The sequence below is a fragment of the Bombus bifarius genome, unplaced genomic scaffold (assembly GCF_011952205.1).
Source record: "Bombus bifarius isolate JDL3187 unplaced genomic scaffold, Bbif_JDL3187 scf7180000007973, whole genome shotgun sequence".
Taxonomy (NCBI): domain Eukaryota; kingdom Metazoa; phylum Arthropoda; class Insecta; order Hymenoptera; family Apidae; genus Bombus; species Bombus bifarius.
The window spans coordinates 6,921,838-6,935,983 of record NW_022884359.1 but is presented as its reverse complement, the minus strand read 5'-3'; the positions used below and the strand labels follow the sequence as shown (position 1 = coordinate 6,935,983).

At 40.6% G+C, this 14,146-nt stretch overlaps 1 protein-coding gene across 2 annotated transcripts in view; it reads left to right on the top strand.

The window, feature by feature from the left end:
- The window catches only part of LOC117216001 (protein slit), a 630,281-nt gene that overhangs the window by 156,216 nt on the left and 459,919 nt on the right, over nt 1–14,146 (top strand). The gene's annotated exons all lie outside the window — the stretch shown is intronic.

Genomic DNA, 14,146 nt, shown 5'->3' with positions numbered 1-14,146 from the left:
GTCGAGAAATTGCGCGTTTCTCGTGTCGTCGGCTCGTAAGGTGTTCGTCGCGCCTCGTGAAACGAGCAACGTGCACGAAACCCCTTATATACTCTGTGTTTCGACAGAAAAAGCTTTCTCTGCTTTGCTCTTTTTCCGCAAAGGATGTTTGATGTAATCTTTAAATCCTTTTAGGAGGCAACAAAAAATGTCAATTCCTATAATCACTACACGAAGCTTTGGTTTTATCAAAGTGGGACAAAATAATGGGAATAGAATCGATTTATTATTTCTTTCTTTTTCATGAAACTACCTACGTATAGTAAATCTAAAAAGATTTCTTCATACTAAACAAGAATTAAGTATATTAAAAATACTGGTCGAATACCGTTTTTGTAAAATTTTATATAATTTAAGAAAGCGGAAATCCAGAAGAGATACTAACTACTAAAACTACTACCTGAGCTACTCTAAGTAACGCAACTAACCACACTAAACTACTCCACATACTAACGAATCCACTATTTGCAACAATTAGAGCCAAACTTCCATTCGTCACCTCCTTACTTGTAGCTCTAAACCACCCCAAAGTCGCATAACGCTCGCAAATCACTTTGACCATCGTTCTCGTACCATCCCAAACGATACCTGTTCTCAATATTTTCAAAAGACCATCTAAATGTCTTCCAGAAATGTCACATTTTAGCTGAAATCTCGATTTACTCTTGATCCAAAATATTTCAAGATATTTTCATAATTCCACGCTTCTGGTTCTATAAAGAAAGTTAATTTATTCTATGTATGCGTATATAACCAAACGAAGCAAAGCAATGTTTCCCAAACTACGAACGAGTTATCTGAAAATCCTTCAAAACGTTACACATCTGTATCAAAACGAATATCCACGATATTCCAAGACACTCGACGTTCCTGGTTCCATGTGAAAAATTAATTTATTTTATCGGACTATTCATCACCAAACTTCAAAGGACCATCTACAAATCCTCTGAAACATTACACAGAATCCATAATCTGTATCCGAGTGAGCATCCCAGATATTCCAAGATACACTACATCCCTGGTTTTACATTGAAAATAAACCCCGAGGTTCGCGAACATGATTGATTTCATCGTGCTCGTCCCCACGAGCATCGACAAAAACGTACAGTAAGCCCAGAAAAAAAAAGAAAGAGAAGAGAAGTCATCGAACCGTGGTCTGGCTAACCCTCCGATACGGATGCTTGGCTGCGTGAACGTAGAAACACGTGACGGGTGGCGGGGGTGTGGATCGATCGCTCTTGTTTCTCTTTTTTCATTCCTCGTACACTCTTTCTGTGTCTATCTTTCTCCATTTCTCTCCCTGTACGTTAGTCGGCAGAAGTAGAGGCATATCGTCGAGCAGTATCTACGTTTCTCACCGAGGGCAATAAAAGTCTCCGCAAATCATGCGACACGCCAGCTTCTCGGCCAAGCGATTTCCCGTTTCGTTCGCTGGCTCGTTCGTTTTCCACTGGGGCAGTTGGGACAATTAGCACCTGCCCTGCGGCGCGCCCTCCGCGTTTCTCTTCATCCGTCCCCGCACGCATCTATCTGTTCGAGCTAGTCTTTTTGCAATACGCGCGCGACTTTCTGCATTAAACTGACGCAGCGGCGCTGATTTCCACGCGTATTTTCTTTCCATTCTTTCGCATCTATACTTTTTGGGTTAGGATTTTTGGAGGTTCTTTGTCTGCGAACGATACGTCCATGGACGATTATGCAAATTTATATTTTTCTGAATGTAGTTAAAGGAGTGGAGCTCGAGTAAAAGCTTCACGACAAAATAGCGCTTTAATATAATAAAGGCTTCCTCCTAAGATTTTTATACAGTACTATACGTTCTGTGCATTTTTGCACACTTAAATTTCCCATAAACGCACAAACATACACATTCTCCGCTTTACTAGCCTACTAAACATAACCATTGCTTGTTTCATCTTCACAATAAATACCAATCTCGGGGAAACCTTCTTCTTTCAAATTACATCTCGTAAAAACAAGCGAACTTCTTTTGAGTTCTTGTCGCGTGTTTCTACCCCTTTATGCCGTTCACCTTAATAAAAAGCTGGAAACTCGTCGGATGTACCAGATGGCCATTAACCGTGGAAAGTATTCACGGAACAGGTTTGACGAACGAGGCAGATTGAAATTTCGCGCTAAGAAGCAAAGGAAGGAGGCACCTGGTTTTATTAAATCTTTTTCGTAAAACGATAAACAAAGTTACGTCGTTCGGGCAGGACAAAGTTCCTCAGTTTGTCAGCAATTTTTCTCGCATTATCCGTCTAACTTTCGCTTGGTCGCAATTAAACTAGCGAGCCTAGAGGGCGGAACTTTCTTCCGGCACGAAGGGAGAGAGAGAGAGAGAGAGAGAGGGAGAGAAAAAAGAAAGAAAGAGATAGGGCGAGAGTGAGAGAGCGTGAACCACCAGGCAAAATAGTAAACGGCCGCTGGTCCCGGGCCAAATTCGTGTGCCTGCCAAAAACGCTAATGAATGCCAACGCCGCGCGCGTCCCTTTCGCGCGATCCGCAATAAACGGCTCCGGGCAGACACATTGTGTGTCTGGCTCGAACCTGCAAGCTGCCCGCGAATGTTTGTGGCAGTCGAGAATTGAGAGATTAACCGTCACCGGTGGAAGTTTTCTTTCGTGTCTTCTCAACGAGGAAAATCGTTAGCACTGACATCGGGGGTGATTTATGGCTCGTTCCGCGAGGCTGTTTCGGGGGTTGAATATTGAGATTAAGAGGTGTCACCGAAGAGTCCTTTTTTTTGCGACCCACGGTAGGCTGGATTAAGATAGCCGGCCCTGACAGTTGATTTTTCGGTTATATATTAATCTTGCGCTTTATGATAGTTCTAAGGGGTAGGTATTTAAGTATCTCTCTGATTACGGTGGTACTTTGTTTACGTAGATTCCATTTATTTGAATAAAAATTTGGTCGCTGTTCGACTAAATGAACTTCTGAGAATTGCGTATAGTTAATTAAACGTACGTGTTCATTATGTTAACTAGAAATCAGGTATAGCGTTCAAATATAGAATTTTGATAAGAGATGAGTTCAAATATGAACTCTTACAAAATATAGTTTTCATGGACCAGTTTTGATATTTTACAAATTAAAATCTCTATCTGGAACTTAACATCTTACTATACTTTTGAAGCTTCTTCAAGTACATATTCTTTTCTATATTTGAGGAACTTTATATTATTCTCTAATGTCAGGGAATTCGTAGTGGAATAATTCAAGCAAAACACATGAGACGTAATACACAGTTATTTTTAATCCTCTTACAGTTGGCTAGTCAGATAACAGGTTCATACTTCATGCGTGATCAGTTGGCTTGTAATAGTTAAACAAATTGCTCAAAAAAATACAAAGATTTATATACCGCTGCATGTAAAAAAATAAGAAGTCTTGTGCTCTTATCCCGTCTGATAAATGTTACACAAGGACCATCAAGCAAAGACACCTGAGCCATCGATATATTTTCTATATCCATTACAGACATCGCATACACTCGACGGAATTCATCCTATAAAAACTGAAATTAGTTAATGTCTACTAATACTTATCTTCATCGTATATATCTGTCATCTATTTATAATTTTATACACTGCCAATCAAAAAAAATGACAATGCCGTAAATACAAGAATCCTATTTATATTCTACTGTAGCACAGTAACGGTACGATATAATTTTTATTCAACAACAACAAGACAACAATAAAATAGAATAGAGCGATAATAGAATAATAACATGATACAATTTTTATTCAACAACCGAAAATTTCCCAATATTTACTCTCTATCTCCAAATTCTCTATTCCTCAATTCTTCTTCAAAATCGAATTCTCAACCCTTGCGCGAAACGCGGACGAAAAGACGGTTGGCATACGTAATCGCGTGGACACTCGATAGATTCAAGGTCCTCGTAAGCAAACAGCATCGCGACGATCGATTCGAGCGAGGGAAAGGGGCCACGTAACAGGAATTAAATTCACGTTCGCCGGTATTTGTCGAGTGTAGCATGGACGCGAGTAGAAGGGTGGTCTGTCGGTGGTGGCTCGCGAGAATCGACTTTGGTCCGCGGAAGAGAGGGCCTCGGGCGGTTCCAGCGGCTTTTACACCGGCAGAATATCAAGCGGCCCCGAGCAGAGGGCTGTCTATGAAAATAGGGGAAGCCGTGCAAAGTGGCTGTTATCAGTCAGAACCGTCAGCGGCACTGGGTTGCCTCGAAATCGACCGAATAAATTCCCGTCACGGGGTACTGGCTTACGTGGTCTCTCGAATAATCGGTTATTTTGTCCCCGCCACTGGCGTCGTCTCACCACCCCCACCCACACTGTCTACCCCTCCCTCCCGTAGAATCTGTTATAGAAAAGATTTACGAATATTATTTCGACCCCTACCTACGCCAGCCGCCTTCCATTTCCGAGTTCCCTGTGGCTTCCCTTTTCGGTCTACACCTGCGTCTAGCGGCGATAACTCGTTGCGAGATTTGCCTGGCTACGGCTCCTGGCCACGATGAAGTCGACGCCACCAAGAGGGGTGGCTCGAGTGTAATTGAAATATTATTTACTCTGAAAGGAAGAAAATCGGTTGCCAGGACCCCGGCCACCGGTGGAATTTACTGGAACGTTGCCTGGCTCCAAGTTAGTCTACTGAGATTAGAATTCGGCAGAGGGAGTTTGGGTATTGTCGACTGCCGTTTGTTTTGGAGAATTGACGAGGAATGGCGAAATAGATGGGGGAGTTAATTATTAGTTAGGTTGGGAAAGTTTTGAGTTCAATCTGTTGCGTGACAGTTTTTCCTAACCTTCATTACGTCGTAAATAATTAACTTCTATTACATTATTATATATTACGTTATTCAGCTTTTAGTTTGTCGTTTAAACAAGCTCTTATGCAAAGATTTTAGTGTTTCAATGTACATATATGTATTAAGTTTAAGGCATACGTTTAGCTCCCTTTCTTCTTTCCATTATGTATTGATTAGATCGAATGTATGAATGTATATCATACATTATGTAAGCATTTAATACAATTTGTAATTATATATACAGGGTGGTTGATAACTGGTGGTACAAGCGGAAAGCGGGTGATTCTACGCGAAAAAAGAAGTCGAAAATATAGAATAAAAATTTTTCATTTGAGGCTTTGTTTTCGAGAAAATCGACTTTAAATTTTCGCTCGGTACGCGTGCGGTACGTTATAACGGATCTCACTGTAGAATTAAAAAAAAAATTTTTATTCTATATGTTCGACTTCTTTTTTCGCGTAGAATCATCCCCCTTCCGCTTGTACCACCAGTTACCAACCACCCTTTATATATATGTAATGTTTATGAATTCTCGAACAAGGACATATACATATAATACGTATTTAATCTAAAGATGAATTTTATATTCGCAAATGTGTCAAGTTACTGTTACAAACCACAGAGAACATTTCTTCAAGCCTTGCGTAAAAGCGCAAATACTAATGTGGAAAGGAAGATAAGAGACCATACGTAAAAATGAAATTCGTTTCACCTCGAATCGTCGATCGTTGTCAAATTCCTACAAGCTCAAGTATTAAAAACGACCCGGTAACGATCGTGCAACTACGATGCCCGAAAAGAACCACAAGAAAGAAACGATAAACACACACAAGAGAATCGAGTTACAACGCGGATACACGGAACACGCGACACCTCCGCGTTGTCACTAGCGGCAGAGGATCGTAATTGAATCTCGTTTCCAAACGGATAAGCGAAGCCGCAAACGCGATCGAACCGATGGCACGCCGTTATTAACGCAGCTACCGGCCGAGGAAAACAGAGGACACTAATTATACGAGGCTTGATGGAAAGAGAGGGCCGACGGTTGACAGGGAATGGCTGACGGTTTGAACCGTTGTAAAAGTGTGCGGTGATGGTTACCGGAGGGAAAGGCTACCCCCTCTGCGGATCGAAAGGGCGAGAGCCCGGGGGCGATGACGTTAATTACAAACGCTTGAAACGTTGTCGTCGTCTGGCCCGTGGATTTCAAAAAGTAAAGTGTGCATCGCGGCCGATCGGCGTGGCCGGCCAGCCGAAAACGCGCTACTCTTTCGCGCGTGTATCAAAATCGAACGCGATTACCCCGTTTCGCGAGTCGTTGCATCCCCTGCTCTTCGCTGGGGTTGCCGCTCGCTCTGTATAAATACACGAAGGGGATGGCTTGCTAAATCGAAGCGACCGCGAACGCGTCGACGGTATTTCAAATACAAATTCCAAACGCGATGATTGTCGTTCGATTTGATACATTTTTACAAAGCTATACAGGCTTTTCCCGGATTTTCTTCTTTTTTGTGACTGTGTGGGAGGACAGAGGAGGAGATTTTATTGCGAATGGTGTTAGGATTTTGGGGTAGACTGTTGCCTATGATTTGTTGCGGCTTCGTTGTTGCGCGTAATATTTTTCTTTTGCTGTTTTCGGTAAAGCGTGAAGGATTTATTGAATTTTGTGCTGTTTTTTTGATGTATGTGGGTTTTAACTCTTTAATTCACGAGATTTTCTTTAGCGTGTAGGTGAAAATAACAGAATTTATTAGGTGTGTGTTATTTTTGTAATACATGATATATTATTATTATATGTTAATATATTTTAATTACGACGTCATATAACTTATTCAGAATAATTAAATTAGTAAAGAATAATGGCTTCAGTAGTGGGTAAACCATAATTTATAGTAATGGATGTTTCTCTTTTAATCTTCCAAAAATTTAAGTTACGCTGTTATAATATTGTCAGGTAGATAATGATTTGTTGTCTTAAAACAAACAATCCTTTGAGATGGCACGTCAAAATCTTTAGACGAGCTACACATATTTTAATAATTCGCTTCAAGATGAATTTGTTGGTAAATGAACGAAGAATCTCTTGAAATATCCATGTACACGGTAGTATCAAATCTTACTTACCTCAAACCATCTTCATATCCAAACTATCCCAAACTCATCAAACCCACCTCAAACCTTATCCTCACTTTCTCATACCATCATGATCAGAGCGATTCAACCCCTGAATCCAGGCAAGCTCGCATAAAATCCTTCGAAGAACTTCTCAACCGTGCGACATCCGACAAGATCTTTCAACGTAGGACGTAATCCAATGAACCGTCGCGACTCGTTCTTTTCCCCCAGCGGATCCGGATGATCCGGAGGAAAATCGACGCATTTCCCGTTGAAGCCTCGACCCAGTTCCTCCAGGAAACTTTTCCTTCCGTCGGCTGCAAAATGTTTCGCGAGTTTGCACGTCGACTTTCCTCTTCCCCTATCTTCTTCCTCGAGGTGACTCGTTGAGTACACGAGAAACGCTCGCGCGTGTTCTTAATTCCTTATTAGCCCTCTTGGTTAGGATAGAGAGAGAAAGAGATGAAATTGCGAACATGACGACAAAGGAGGGTGAAAGGAGAGGGGTGCGCGTGACTAGATGGCGTAGAGTTTCTTTTGCGTTTCCGCGAGGAGAGGCGATCGTATCTGCGCTCACGATTTCTGATCGTGTCGGGGAGCCGACGTCCCATCGTCGGACGACATAAATTATTAATGTAACCGCGCCGCGATCGTGAACAGCCGCCAGAGATGGCATCGATCGAAGAAATCGGCCGACCGAGCGCGGAACGTATCGTTTCGGGAATAATCGACGAAAGGAATTCGTCGATTCGATGGATTTTGTCCGTGAGTTTCTTCTTGAGGCCGATGGACGCGGAATTTAAAGTTTATTTTCCAGGCTTCTAACGTGAAGTTTGTTTAATGGTTCTTGAGAAATAGCGAGCAGTAGTTGAACCTTTTCAAAGAAAATGTGAAAATTTATTGTGTTATAGAATAGATTAGGAATAAGATATTACGTATTGCCGAAAAGAAGTTGACTGTCATGATAAGCTTTTCCTGTGGAAGGTGCGAAAAAGGAGTTTTGAATTTATCGTGTTACTTTTTACCGTAAATTCGTTGATAAGATTGATACTATTTGTTTTAATATTTTTTGTTGTTTTCACGAGTTTCATTTTGAAGCCTTTGAGTTCTCTTTGAAACAAATGGAAGTGTCAATGAATTTTACAATTTCCTATTAAAATCGCATAGAGCTTATCTGGATTATTAAATAGTAGTGAGCGATAATCACTTTTTTTAAAGGGATAACAGTAATTTTGTTATGAAGTAGGTTAGGAACAAGAGGTTATGTATCGCTGAAAGGAAGGTGAATGTCATGCACGCTCATTGCAAGAGAATCTTGAGTTTCATGAATATTCAATTAATGTGAATTTCATGGATGTTCGAAGAACTGAAGATTCTATCTTCCTTCGCACGGAATTGAATATAGTTTCGCCGTGCAACAAGTTGCGGAATTTATTGCTATTTGTTGCTGCTCGCCGTTTAGATGGCACTTCCTCCTTTTCGATTCTAATACCTATTCTTAAGAGCTCAACCGGTAAAAATTCGTGAATAGCCAATATCGTGCATGTTGCGTCGTTGCTTCGCAAGGGTTAAATCATAGCAGGAAATACTTTATTCGCAAAAAATTTTTGAATAGCCGATGTCGTATACATTGGGCCGCCGTGTATTACTTTGTAAAGTTAAGTCGAAGCGGGATATAATTTATTCGATCTGTGAGAATCGAAGAGACTACGGATTTCAAACATCGATTATAAAAGTCGTTAGATGACTCGTTTAATTTATTTAATTTGCTAGACGCTGGTCATTTTGATTATTCATTGCTATTAATCAAGTCTTTCGAATATGTTTTAGAATAAGATGTAAAGAAGTTTATTTAATTGGCTTCGAAATTGAACTCTTTCAGATGATGTTTGGAATAAGACTATCTCTGCTTTACGATTAAAGAAACTGCATTAAGGAAAAGCGTGGAATTGGTACAATATTTGTTAATTTGTTTGAACTTCACAATTTATAAGTTCAAATATACATTTTTTATCGAAATGGTAGAAGAAACCTATCAAAGGCATAATACATTTCCACTTTATTCCGTTTCCATACCACGAAAATCCTTAGTTTAACGTTGTCCATCTAAAAAAATCCAAATACTTGGCCTCGTTAAATCACCAAAGTCCTTTCCTTCGTAATCAATCAACTAAACATGAAATTTCAACATTTATCCAACTCTGAAAAAAAAGGCTACAACACGTACATTAATGCTCTTTCGATTCTTAAATTCCATCGGCTTCAAAGGACCGCGAGTTTCTCTCTGGCGCGTATAGTAAAGAAAAGTCGGAGTCATTCGGTCGCGCAACAAGTTACGAACTCGGTTCCTCGGGCGAGAAGGTCGCGAGTTCCGTCTGTCGCGCGAGACAAACCGGTGGAATCGAAATCGAGAAGAGGAATTACACTTGTCAACAGAGCCGGTTCGGGGCCCTGTCTCCTCAGATGTCATTAGATGCAATTCCATCGACCGCGGCTTTTTCCAAGCGAAGTTTGCCTCGGTTCTTTTCAACGGCCCAGGCGAAACCGTCCGCGTCGTAAATTCCGGAATCGAATCCTAGCCCTTTTCCTCGCCTTTCTTTCCCTCCTACCTCGGCTTTTTCGCCGCCTCGAATCAGCGGACGGTGCATTACGTGATCTCCTCCTATACTCGATTTCCGTATTATATTTTTCAACTAGATGAATATTCGTGTGCGCTAGATCAAAGGGAATCTCGGTAGGTTTTGCTGCTACAAAGCTGAATATTAAGTGGATTAGGTACTGACCTCGTGTAATTTTATAGCTGGTATTTTTTTATTTTTGTTCTTTTATCAGGGAGCTTGTTGTGTGCCTGAAGATTTTCAAGTTTGAAATATAGAGGATGAGTGAGATGATGCGGATTGGTCTTTGAAAATCAATCCGCGTAGGTTAAGTTTGGGACAGATGAATCTTGTTGTATATTTTAGGAATATCGAATATTATACTTGTCGGTTTCTATAGTGAATTATTTTTTATTGGATATTCTATGAAGCTATACTACAGAATCTTTATGAAATAATTCTATAGAATATTTTTACCTGCATTACGCTTGTGTAAGTTAGATAATTACGAAATTCAAAATAAAAATAGATATTCGGAGCTAGATCAAACATGAATCTTTCATAAAGATCTTTGAACATTATTATTCTTCCAAAACTTCGATACCTTCTCACAAAATAATCTAAGAAAGAAAATTCTATATACTTGATCTAAAGCCAAGATCCTAACATCACATCAAAGTTATAATACTTCCGCTACTAAACCTACACTTATAGGCCACGGAAGAAGCTAGATTAGCTACTGAAACTTCCCGAAACTATGTTTCCCAAGCCAATAATTTAAAAACCGAGACCTAAGCCCGAGATCCTCTAGAAATTTGCATTGGAGACGTCCCAAAATGCAGTCTATAATCTCACCTTCTGCTGGCCCACATCCAGTCAAAGCAGAAGCTCACCAAAAAGAGCATAACAGTCGGCAATCTTCGGCTAAACACACTCTAACAAGATTCTAGTTAACAGTATCCACAGATTGAGCGATCGTAGACGAAGCTGGCTGGCCGATTTTCAAGGAGAATGCTCGCCAAAGAGGTTATTCAACAGAAGCGAGCTTATGGTCGATCCTTGATCCCTCCGTCTCAGCCAGAATCGTTCGGGATTAGCCGTTCGAAACTTTGATTGAAATACGTTTTGCTGCCGCTCACCGAGCTGCGGCCGTATTCTGGTTATAAGCTTGACCATAGTGACCGCATCTCGTCCACAATATCCCTAGGAAACAGTCGAGAGCATCATCAAACGAATTGTCCACTGAATGATCAGCAAATTTCTTGCCAGGCCAACGCCTTCTTCCATAATTATCGCGTTCCCTCCTTTTCTCGCAAATGAGATATTATTACAAAGTACGCAATGAAGTTGTGGAATTTTTTCCTATACGAAAAATTGGAGTATTTAGAATATTTCGTAAGTTTTGAGGTATTTAAATAAGGGGAACGGGGAGTATTTGGAGATTTAACGATACGTACTAATTTCTCATTGTTAGTAGGACGTCTCATTATTTATTTTGGTAGATTTTCGATAGATTTTAGTGACCGTACTTTATAAACTTAAATATATGTTATGTTTCATAAGGAGATTTTTTATTAAACGGGAATATTAGAGAGTGAATTTAGATACACTGTTTGTAAAATGTCTTGTCGTTCAATTCGAATGTTACAAGAAAATTTTCGAGGCTGATAACTGGAACGACTGGAGAGTTGGATTAATAATAATGTAACAGGTATATTAATACATAGTAAAATATATAATTAACATTACCGTGCAAAAATATAGATGCAACGAAATCGTAAAAATATCCTAGTATGCTTGTATAAGAAAGAATATAATTTCCCAAGTAAATTCTCAAAATTTAACTGATTTAACTATGAAATTTAATTATGATTCACGCATAGGAATGTCATTCCTAATACACATATTTAAGGTAATATATTAATAACTGTATAACTATAGATACAGTTACAAAAGTGATTCTAAATTGTTCATCGTTAGTCTACGAACGAGGTATCATCTATACATATATTCATAAAAGGGCTTGCCTTGCAGCTACATCAGCATGGTAGAGCACTCGATGAATCGTTTTTCAACGATCGACGTTTTGACTTCTGTCTGTTTGCATGTGTCTACATCGTATCATCGACACTGCCCGGAGGTTAACGTTTCAGTGAAGAATGCGGGACAGGCCTGCTCAGACGTGATTGCCATCATCGTGCCGATTAAGTACAGACTTCCTCGGTTCACGTGAATGAGACGCTCCCCGTTGCGTACTCATCATCGCCTATTATATGATCATGCCGCCATTATATTGTCACGAAGCGCGTCTATCGTTCGAAGGCAGAATATGTTGAATGCTTGAATTGATCTGAGGATTCTCGAACAAAAAATCGCTTATAAAATCAGTCTATTCGTTGATAGAATTATGCTCCTTTTTCTCGACCGTCTTATGGAACGTTTTTCTAGAGGTTAAGAAGGGAAGATTTTGTCGAAGGTAGAAATAGGGGCAAGAGTAGAGGATATTGATTTATAAACTTAATCCCAGGTTACTGTTAGGTCGTCACGTTTCGATTTTTTAAGCTCAGAATTACTTCTGAATGGAAGAGATCTGTTTACGGTGACTTAGGGTCACTGAATAAGTTTAGGGTTGAATCGTTCTATTGTGCTGTCACGTTTCAACCTCTGAATATAGAACTCTATAGAACTTTGTACAAGTAGATTATAATAGATAATAATATAATCCTGTAACAAAAGCAGGTAATATAGTTATTGATAATGTTTTTTAAAATATATCAAATTATAGAATGAATGTGTTGTCACGCGACGAATCTTGTAAAGGAAAATGGAAAGTGTCAACAAACTTGCTCGCCACCGATAAAAGTAAAATCACCAGTACACGCATCCTCAAAACAAACTTCCATTATTTAATACGACGCGATAATCCAACAGAAGAGCACTAAAAGCTCGCCTTCTCCTAGCGGAAGCCATATCCGTAATCAAGAGGTATCAACGCATAATCTGTCAGCGATCGAACATTCCCATTCAACGTAGTTGTACATCGCACGGACCTCGAGAATCTCCTCTCGAAGAAACGGGAAACTCCTCGACGGAGGTTTACGCGCGTATCCAGTGACGAAAAGCGTCGGATAAAAGGGGTGTCTACGGTCCATGAAGAGGAACTTTTTACGGAGCCTGGTCCGTGTGTACGTGGCGCAAACGCGAAGGAAGTCAGAGAGGGTGGTATTCGACTTTTCAGAGGCGACGTTCGACGGCATCGAAAATCCATAAACGGTCGAGGCCCGCGTAGAAACGTCGTTCGTCGATACACTTTTAGCAAGGAAAGCAGAGACGACGACGCCGCTCTGTCTCCTTTTGGACGATCGCGAAATATTGTTTTGAAGAATATTCTCGGACTGTCGTACGCCCTTATTGCTTCTCGCTCCGCTGGCCCGGAATACGATTGTTTTATTATACGGTCTTCGTCGCGGACTTGGAAACTTCCGTAGCTCTTTTTCGCTCTCTCTTTTTCTCTTTCTCTCTCGCTCTCTATTTCCTTTTCCTTCCTGCTGATTCCTTCTTTTCACTGGCCCCGGTGTCGCCTCGATTCCGCGTTTCGTATATCATCGTTTTACTGCCGTCGAACAACGTGCCTCGGCGAACAACTTCGATCGTTTTGCCTCCGGCTTCGGAGACTCTCGCATGCTCTTGATAAACAAGCGAGATTTTTCATCGAACGACTCGTTCGCCACTCGTTGCCGGCGACGTTTATTGACCTCTTCCGGAATGATGACTGATCTAGTACCTTGCGTGGATCCGCTCGCAATCGACCTCGAATGGAACTTTGGATTTTTGTAGATTTGAGAAGATTCTTCTTTATGCTGTTCGTGGCGCATGCTATTAAGTGTTATAAATTGCAGTTATGTTAGTTATGAGATTAGACACAAGAAATTTGATATTTCAGGGGAGCGGAATTTTTATTCAATTTGTAGAAGTAGAAATTTAAGATCTGGGAATGGTAATCTTGTTAGTCGCTCTTACGTTGCTTCTAGGTCGTAATTCGAGTAATAGATTCGTATTAAATGTCCCTATCTGATGTTGCTTTTGCTAATGGATAAGAGAAATTGTGTCAGGGTTTAATAGTTGAATTGCTATAAAAGTCATCATTTACGCAGTACAACAATGCAATCGTGAATAAGTAAAATGAAAATAAAAAGACACGCATATACATAAATGTTCGTAACTTGCAAGTGACGTAGCATTGTAGACGGTTAACACATATTCTCCAACCAAAACTACCAAAAAGTAGACCCGTATTCTCATTTGACATTCTCAACTCGACAACCCCAATTTTTACTGCTGCAAGAATCCTCCGTATCTCCATAAAGATCCGCATCACCCTCGGCTCCTTTGCATCGTGCAATCTCCTCGCTTCCACCCGATCCATCTACCTCTCGAAAAAAAGGAGCACACGGGGTAATTCCGGAAGTCAGTCATCAATCCCTCTGTCCCTCGTAACTTCGCCAAAGACGTAACAGTGAACGAATCACGAGCGAAATCCGGACGAGTCACCCGGTGACGTTTCGAACGCGACGATTATCCTTCCGGCACGCGATGG